The sequence below is a fragment of the Brachyhypopomus gauderio genome, chromosome 20 (genome assembly GCF_052324685.1).
Source record: "Brachyhypopomus gauderio isolate BG-103 chromosome 20, BGAUD_0.2, whole genome shotgun sequence".
Lineage (NCBI taxonomy): Eukaryota > Metazoa > Chordata > Actinopteri > Gymnotiformes > Hypopomidae > Brachyhypopomus > Brachyhypopomus gauderio.
This window is the reverse complement of record NC_135230.1, coordinates 10,826,614-10,836,174: the sequence shown is the minus strand read 5'-3', so window position 1 is coordinate 10,836,174 and position 9,561 is coordinate 10,826,614. Positions and strand designations below refer to the sequence as shown.

The 9,561-nt window shown below is 44.5% G+C and overlaps 1 protein-coding gene across 2 annotated transcripts in view; it reads left to right on the top strand.

Annotated features, from left to right (window-relative positions):
- kcnq5b (potassium voltage-gated channel, KQT-like subfamily, member 5b) overlaps nucleotides 1-9,561 on the top strand; it is an 86,002-nt gene that overhangs the window by 38,815 nt on the left and 37,626 nt on the right. The window lies entirely within an intron of this gene.

Here is a 9,561-nt window from a genome sequence, read left to right as displayed (position 1 = left end):
AATGAAATAAGGTGCTGGCCTGACAGTCAGCCGCTAAGAAATGCGAAGGCAAATGAGTTCCTCTCCATCACAAGCACAAAATTGGTAAAATTAAGTGTCACTTTGACAGAATGTGTGTGTGTGTGTGAGAGAGAGAGAGAGAGAGAGAGAGAGAGAGAGAGAGAGAGAGAGAGAGAGAGAGAGAGAGAGAGAGAGGGGTTGTCAGGGCAGCTAGCAGCTAAATGGATCACCATGGCAACGTGCGTTCTGTGCCCGGTGTGATAGCAGGCCGTCCAGCGGAAGCGTGTGGTGCGTGGTTCCTTCAGTGCTCTGCAGGTTGAAGTGCCCCCGCCCCTCTGCGCTCGAACATACAGGAAGGTCAGTTTCACCTAGACTGGCACCCAGCCTGCATGCAGGTTATTAACCAGCTCCCGTATTACATCTGTGGCTAGTACAGATGTGGTGAGCTTCTAGAAATTTCCTTAAGTTTCCTGGCCAAGCACTTGTGCAAAGTTCTTCAAGAAAGAGGGTTCAGTATAGTAAGAGGGTTGCGTGTTCAGTATAGTAAGAGGACTGAGAGCTCGGTATGGTAATGGGGTTGAGTGTTCAGTATAATAGTGTGGTTGAGTGTTGAGAATGGTAATGGGTTGAGTGTTCAGTATGGTACAGGAAGCCACCTAACAAGGCTTCATTAAAGCATACGTGCACACACAGTCTGTGGCAGCAATGTTTTTATACATACTGATGGAGGAGATGTGCACAGCAAGAACATGTGCACACACATGCACACACATTCACACCTGCATGCATGTTCGATTAATGAGCAGAGCACAATTTGTGCCTAAACACCAATCTTCCCATTAGCCCCAATCTGACAGCCACTGCACCCTCAACCCCACTAAACCCTGAGGGGCTTAGCGTGTCCCACCTGTGAGGCACAGACAGCAAAGACCAAGCACATGCCTCAGCAGAGCACAGTGATAGGCAGTGGGGTGGGGGGGTTGGTGGGGGTGACTGTGTGATTGTGATATGTGTGTGTGTGCGTGCTGTACCCACTACAGCGCATACAGCTAAATGACAGCTGTAAAGGTTGGAATTAAAGGTTAAAGCAGTGGTTCCCAAACTTTTTCTGCCGTGCCCCCCTTTAGTAGATGAGAATATTTGTGCGCCCCCCCCCCCCCCCCCCTATTGATTAGGGATGTACCGATTCACGTTTTTCACTTCCGATACCGATTCAGATATCTGAGGCTTAGTATCGGCGATAGAGTAAAACTGTGCTGAATCGACTTAAAACATTTTTTTTTTTTAACACAGACATACTGAATTAGAAGTTTATTGAAAACTCTGTACCAGTATAGCACACTTAAACACACACAAAAACATGTAAAAACAACACAACTTGCATTTGTTCAGTCAGTGCAATTATGAATATAACATTGAATGTAAAATAAATAATACCAAAGAACCTGAAACTTACAAAAACAATAGGTTCACAACTTTGGTCAAACATGAAAAAAATAAACTGCAAGAAACCTTTTAAATGGTTCAAGAATTCTAAATATAATTTAAAATAAATGAGGAGATGAAATAAGAGAAACAGCAATTCATATGCGGCTAGTTTGCAAGCGCAGACATCACGCAGAGCACAAAGCATGTAACGGCCAGAAATATGTGTACTGTCTCTTTAAGGGAGCGAGTTGAGTGCGCGTATGGAATATTGTTGACTCAGATCACTGCTCTTTATTTTATCATTATTTCATTTCTGTAAGTAACGCATTCAATGAGCTTTGGGCAACTCACCAGTTCATGTATGAACAGTCAAGTAGTGCTGGAGCCCAGGTTTAATTTGGTCAACCAGCAAATAAACGGACTAAGTGGAATAGCACCAGCGCGAGTACGAGTCAGTGATTCACCTCTCCTCTGTGTGCTTCGCGTTTCACTGTTAACTGTTCACTGTTAACTGTCCAGGTTCACTTCTATCCGGGACAGAGTGGATATTTAAGGTTGAACTAACTCCGAAAAGCAAGCAATACAAGCATAGAATTAGACTGAATAGATCTGTTTTTATGGATCGGTCACATTGTCACCGATACCCGATCTAGAATTGTTTCAGATATTAATATCGGAATCGGTGCATCCCGTTTTACTTCCAAGCTCCGCGCCCCCCCTGCAATAGCTCCGCTTTGGGAACCACTGGGTTAAAGGAACACAGTCTTCATTATGCACTCAGTTGAATGCTTACTGTGATTGTGTGTGAGCCTGAGGATGAACCCTGTACACAGTGATGGAACGCAGTTCGGCCGTATGTTCCGCTATGGAACACGGGAAGTTAATGGTAGAATGACGCGTCACTGTTAAGGCCGTTTCACACCGAACGCGTGACGAAAAAGCGACGCGAATATACGAAATATTCGGACGCGATTTCGCCTCAGAACTATTCACAGAAAACGCAACGCGAATTTTTCGCGAAATTCCGCCGCCAGTTAATTTTTTTCTCTGCAAAAAAAACCGACAAAACAAATAAAATGTCTTCAAGTGATGAAGACAGCCTTTCACTGCTCACCGATAAATGCAAACGCCGATATTTGGGTACACTTGATTTTAGAAAAAAAAGAAAGGAGCACAGAGAATTTCACCGTTTGTTAAAAGAGCTGAAACTTTATAACAAGCGCTTTGGCGACTACTCTAGGATGTCAGTTTCCCGGTTTGAATCGCTGTTGGAGGTATTAGTCCAACATTTACCCAAGCAGAGGACAAACTACAGGGAGCCTGTTGACCCAGAGCAGCGATAGGCAGTGTGTTTTAGTTAAGAACAAGAATACTGGGTGTGGAGAAACAAAAACAGTAAGGCGAGCTAACATCTTGGTTGTTGCTAGGCCAACACCAGACGCGATGGTGATTGGTCAGTGAGATTTTGTCTCGAACAGAGGACGAATAAAATTTCGCTGTCAGAAAAACCGCATTTGGTGTGGAAGACATAATTACACAAGTGTTCGAATTATTTTACTGTCGTCCCAATAAGTCGCACGAAAAAATCGCGTTCGGTGTGAAACGGCCTTTAGGGTCAGCAGGAGTTTTATTACATGGAGTAATTATGCAGAACATATAGGAGTCTCTCTCTCACACACACACACACCCAATGACGGGTCAGCAGGTCTTGCTTCAGGCCACTTACATGTGAATTAGTTTTCCGTCAGACTTCTCCTATTAATATTTACCGACTGACTGATCACAGTTTCTGCCTTCAAAGAGTACGATCTCCACCTGCGCGAGAGAAAGGGAGAACGAAATTTCCACCAAGATTGGATCTAGAGTAGACAGGTGTGTGTGTGTGTTTGTGTGTGTGTGTGAGTGTGTGTGTGTGTGTGTGTGTGTGTGTGTGTGTGTGTGTGTGTGTGTGCTTGTCGTCATTATTCCACACAACTTGATGTTTTGTTAACCAATTGCTCATGAGCTTGATTGTTTGGGTCTGTTTGTGTGTCTTTTTTCTGTAATTGTTTTTGTTGACAGAGCCCTGCCTTGCCTGCCCACACACACTCTGCACTCTCTGCCAGTCTGTCTTAACAGACTGGTGTGTGAATGGACGTCAGCAAGTCAGCATGCTGGACCGCATGTGAGTCCGTCCTGGAAGTGCACTGGCAACGTCTGTGGTGTTGTGGCAGTGTGGAATGTTGGACATGTGCTTTTCTTGTGCACTGGTTTGGAGTAGAAGCTGTTCCTCTCTTCGCTGACTGTGTTAGACTGCTATGCTGGGCTGTGTTAAATTCTGGAGCTGCTGTGCTAGACTGTATTAGACTGGGGGTCTGAGGACAGAGCTCAGCATCAACTGGTCATCTGAATTCTAAATTCAAGGTTTTCATAAGATAAGCCATACTTCCTGCTTTAAGTACTATAACCAAACCATCCACCAATTAACCTACTGAATCTTTGTCTTTTTATCATTTTTCCTCCTTCCTTCTGTTCATCACCCTCTCTCCTTTGCTTGATGCATACATTATAAGCAGTGGTATTTCCAGGACCACTTTTGTCAGCCCAGTGGACAGACACCTCCACCCACATGCACCCACCCGTTGTAGGGAAGTGTACAAAGGGTTATGGGTCACAGTCAGGCTATTGCTGAAAAACGAAATGCTGTCTGGCTTTGAAACCCGAATTGGGGCAGTCCGGGTTGCGTATCTCTTTATAATAGGGCTTTCCAACCTGTGATTAGAGCAGTGTACTGTGTGAAAGCCACTGCCAGCGTGACTCAGTACATGAGGGCCTGGTTTGTATAAGCAGACATGGTTGAGTCAGTGCTGACTCCTTTGGAGTTCTCAGACCAATCTATCTCGCAAAGGCTGTCTGCACTGTGTATGTGGATTGTTTTCATACTGTACAGATGCCTTGCAGATTTACAGAACTTCTCGTCTTCTCTTGACATGTTCGATGAATGGCTGCAACAAAGGATTCCTGAAAAGTGCATTACCTCATTTTGCAAGTAACAAACCATAAGCACATTTGTGGGAGCTTCAGATGTCAACTTGTTTTGATGGCCTCCCCTGATCGTGTGCTGCTCTCAACAAACGGTCTGTTTTCAAATTAAAGCTGATGTAGACTACAATGTGAGCGATGAGTGGGTCTCTGCATTCTAACACGGTTATTAAATTAACTAAAAGTGTCTGTTCTTGTGTGAGTGTGTGTCTTGTGTCTTGCAATGCCATTAATGAAGGAAAATGTCCTCTAACCAGTGGGTTTCAGCCCAAGTCTAAGAATTTTAATTTCAAGGTCTGTATTTGCTTTCGCCTCCATCCTGTTAGCTCCGCTGGCTAAGCATGGCTTTGCCACACAGTGTGACCACTGAGTGAATCACTGAGTGGCAAAAAGGCTTTGGGAGGTTAACAGGAAAAGGGAGCCTGTTGATTCCTCACAAATAGTAATGATAATAAAAATATGATTTTTATTCCGTTTTAAACTAAATGGCACAGAAGAGGAACACTGATATCAGTAGCCATTGTGTTGAAACCCAAAGTGATGTAGTAATGAATGACTGGACAGTGAACATCGCCAGAGATTCGTCTCAGGGTATGAATCTCATCACCACAGACATTTATTTTTGCCTTCACATCAGATGTTTACCACATCCACATTCCAGTGCCCAGCAGTGCTGAGAATGGCCTACACCTCTGAGAAGAAGGCGATGTGTGTAAATTCGAGAGGTTTTGTTACTCGTCGTCTGTCTTTCTGTGGCATCTTGAAAACTTTTTATGAGTTTGCGGTGACCCGATTACTCAAAGGCAACACTACAGTGACCCTTATGTTCTGAAATGTCAGTCACACTGAAATCAGGTTGTTTCCACCTTTCCCACACTTAAGCGTATCTCGAAGTGGAAACTAATCTGGCATCAGTGTATAAAGGGAACTTTTAAGTTCCCTCATTTCCACGACCACACAGTGAACAACAAGAACACTTCTACACTTAATGGTTGTGAGGCTCTCCTGGAAATTTCACTCAATCACTCGTGGCTTTGTTGTTGTTGTTGTTATTGTTGTTGTGTCCTCAGCTCCTCATTTTTCACAGAGGACATTAAAAACAAAAATGGAACCTCCACTCCATTATTTTAATTATGCTGCTTTGAGCACACCGACATTTTCTCGCATAGAACCTTCCTAATTAGGAATCGGTTACATACCCGTCAGACATCTGTTAAACCTGTTAGAAGTGATCAGTGTCCGTAACTGCTGCTAACAGCCTGTCGTCCCAGTAAATCCAGAGCGTATTTGGCCTCAGTACAGTTTCAGTACCTTTCTTCAGCAGTTGCTGGCTGTCCCTCTGAGGAGATGCTGGTCTTTGTGTGCACATGCCAAGCGCCTGAGGGTCAGCTCCCCACAGCTGCTCCCAAGGATGGCCCAGTGCCTGTCTCCCATAATGCACTTCTGGGTATCGGTCCCATGCCTGGTAGTACTGTCGAGCCTCTCCTACACCAGCACCGACTTGACCCTCCCCCAACAGCACAGACCAGGGGCTGCTGGGAGTCAAGCTGAAGTCTGCACGTGTGTGAGACTTCATTTCGTCCCAGTATGGCCCTCACTATGTTACTCATACATAACTCTATTTCCAGTGTAATAGAGTTCAGCCTTTCTGTGAGTATGTGACCTTAATTAAAGAAAACCTTGGCTTAGACCCCCTGAACTGGAAATGTTTTCATGGAAGTTTGAATGAGTATCTATAATTTATAAACCAGGTAAATTCTAACACAATTGTTAGACACGTTTTTTTTACCTGTAACTTATATGCTGAGACAGTACAAGATAAGCATAGCTAGCAGTTATAACTTGGTTGGAAATGTTGAAAAGCTGTCCAGCATAGGCTAAGCTTCATTACGCTGTACTGCGGTACTGCAGTCTTACTGTTTGTGTAAATGTAATTTAGCTTTGTCTGTTTAGCTACTGCACCACATCTCTCTCATGGGGGACCACAACCCCAGCAAAGTATGTCTATGTTTCATCTTAATGCTTGTGGTGGGGGAAATGAACAAGGTTTGTTTACATATAAACATCTCCAGGTGGCAGAAAAACAGATTATTTAATTTACTTGTATATAAAAAGATTTTTTCTTCTAGATTTTTTTTACCAGTCCTGCTGCCTATAAAACATCATATGAAACGTAATTTGTTATAATCTATCTTGTGCAGTGTTGCGTGTTTGTTTTTCATAGGCATCCATTTGATTACTCTGACCTGAAATCCGCTGTGCGCTGCTTGATTAGTCTGCCCTCACTTTACCTACCTGTAGTGTTTATTATGAACACCGTTTCCTTGTGATAGCTACAGTTAACCGAGAAAACACGACGCTCTCGTAACGACGTCATTGGCATGTACAATTCCTGTAATATTTATTTTGCTTTCAAATGCCGTCATCCTGACATCAGTGAGGTGTTAATTGTGCATCGGAATATTAGTTTCACGGACTTTCTGCCAAGACCCAAGTCCATCTGCCAAAGACTGCGTAAGAGACGTGTGAACCGAGTGACCCGAGAAGACGAACCTTAGTCAGAGTCCTGACCGTGTTCCTCCAGTCCAGCCCTGCTGCCCTGTGTTCCAGATACACGGGTCCGTCCATCCTTCATCAGCTCTGTGGCTGAAAGGCTCCTGTGAGCCAGGCTTCCGAGAATACATATGTAGTGTTTGATTTTAATAGGGTAATGCAAAGCAACTAGAGAGAGGGTGGCGTTTGTGAGCAAATTCCTAACTGTGAATGTGATCAGAATAAAGGGGAATAAAAAAAATGAAGAGCTGATTGTATGGTTGCGGTGACTTTCTATCAGACTCTTGTTGGATGATGTAACGTGTTCAGATTGACAGACACGCAGCCCACCACCCACGCGGTTTGAGTTGCCTTGAGCAAAGCTCGTTCTCGCAGCTCGTATGTTTTTTTTTGCTGCTCATTTTCCTTTTTCACTTTTCATTTCCCCGACACGCTGCAAGGCGCGGAAATCTCCGCCTGTTTCGCCGTGCGCACGTTGACGTTCGTTACACGTAGCTCCGGTCCTCGTTAAGAATCCCAAAACGAATGTGTAGACGGCGTTTGATAAATCTCTTTCGTTCAGAACCGTAGCGAGCACGTCTAGGGGGCACGCGCACACGCACGCGCACTCCATCCCAACATCTTGTGTCTCGCGGAGCTTTTCTCATGCTGCCGGTGTTTGTGCCCACAATGTGGCGGTAGCAGGGCCGTGCAGAGACCTTTGGAGGGGCAGGTGCTCAAAGTGAAAAGGGGGCACATGGAGCACAAATTTGAAACACCATACAGAAACATACCTTGAAATATAACAGTTTGATTTGTAGCAACCCTTATTCATAAATAATATAACATGGAATCACAACATACCATATTATTGTCCACATCTCATATCTTTGATAGAGGGCAAAAGTAGTCTATATTTATAGTCTATATTTACCTGATTGAGTACATTGAACAGCTACTGTTGAGGGGGTTGGTGGAGACGCTGTATTGTTCTGATATTGAAGTGACTAAAAAGAGCATGGGAGAGATAGTGGCTGATTAAAATAAGTGTTATGTGATCATGATAAGATGCAAAGATAACTAAGGGCGTACTCACACTAGGCTCTGTGATCCGGGCCCGGGCACGGTTGCCTGCCGAAGCACGGTTCGTTTGGCTAGTGTGAGCGCTCCAACCGTGCCCGGGCCCGGATCAGTTAACCGTGCTCGGGCCCGCTTTGAAGAGGTGGGCCAGGGCACGATTCATGTGGACTCGGGCACGGTTCGCTTCTAGTGTGAGCGCTATCCGTGCCCGGGCCCGCTTGGTGCCTCGTCTGATTGGTTCATTTCGCTGGAACTCAAACATGACATCAGTGATGCGACGCTCACGTTAAACAGTCATAGCGGCAAAGCGATTAGCAGACAATCGTTGTGTTAAATTATCGATAAATCTGTGCTTGCACCGTGTTTCTGCACTCCCAAAACGACTCCAAAAATACAATAAAAAGAGAATCGTGAACTCTATAGTGTTGTGCGAGCGCGCTTTTTTCCAAATAAAGCGGCGTTGTGATGACGTAAGCGTGCTCGGGCCGGGTTGCTGAAGCGAGTGTGAGTGCAGGCCAGCGGGGGAGTGGGGAGGGGGGATAACCGGGCCCCGGCACGGAACGAGCAAACCGTGCCTAGTGTGAGTACGCCCTTAGATTAAATATGGCGCACTGTGACCTGCCATACGGCTGATTGTTTGTAGGAGATTCTGTGCTGAGAAAGGATACAGCAGGCTGACTGAACTAAACAGATCAAGTTGCACATTCGTAAAAAGAAAGGGGAACATTAATGGGAGGACAAGAATAAAAGAGGGGTGGAGGTACAGCCTATATCCACTAAGCTATAATTCAAGCTCTGCATTAATTTAGGACATAGAAAGATAATGTATTAAGTTGAATTCAGATCCCCATTAGACACTGGACTGTTTAACTGTGGCTTCTCTTCCTGGAGTCCTTGGACAAAAATGGAACAATTCTTACACCTCTTTATTTTAATTTCACAGCTGTAGTTTTGGTTTCTAAAAAACAAATGCAACCATTTGTTTTGACACAAACATGACTTCAACATGTAATGTTCCATCCTGTTTTTATTAATTGATACTCATAAACTCATGTATAAACTTAACATTTTTAATGGGAGAAAGAGAATAGAGGAAGGGTGTGTGTGTGTGTGTGTGTGTCTCTCTCTCTCTCTCTCTCTCTCTCTCTCTCTCTCTCAGCAGACAACAGACAATTTTTTTGTTTTTTGGCGGTCGTGGTAATTTTTTAAAGTAGTCCGGTAATAAAACGCACCCCGCCATTTCTGAATTTTCACCCGCGACTGACTTTTCAAACAAGCCCAATTTGGCGGTAAAACCGCGAACCTGGCAACATACATATACACACACAGTGACAGGCACACTGTAACTCGTGAGAGTGTGTGTAGAGTCTCACACACACAGAATGCTGCTAACTTCACTAACTTTGTCAGTTATCTTGCAAGAAAACAATGTGGCGTGCACAAACAAATACCACGGCAAAACCTACCTACCGGACCGTTAGCTGTTCTCGCTCCGTATCT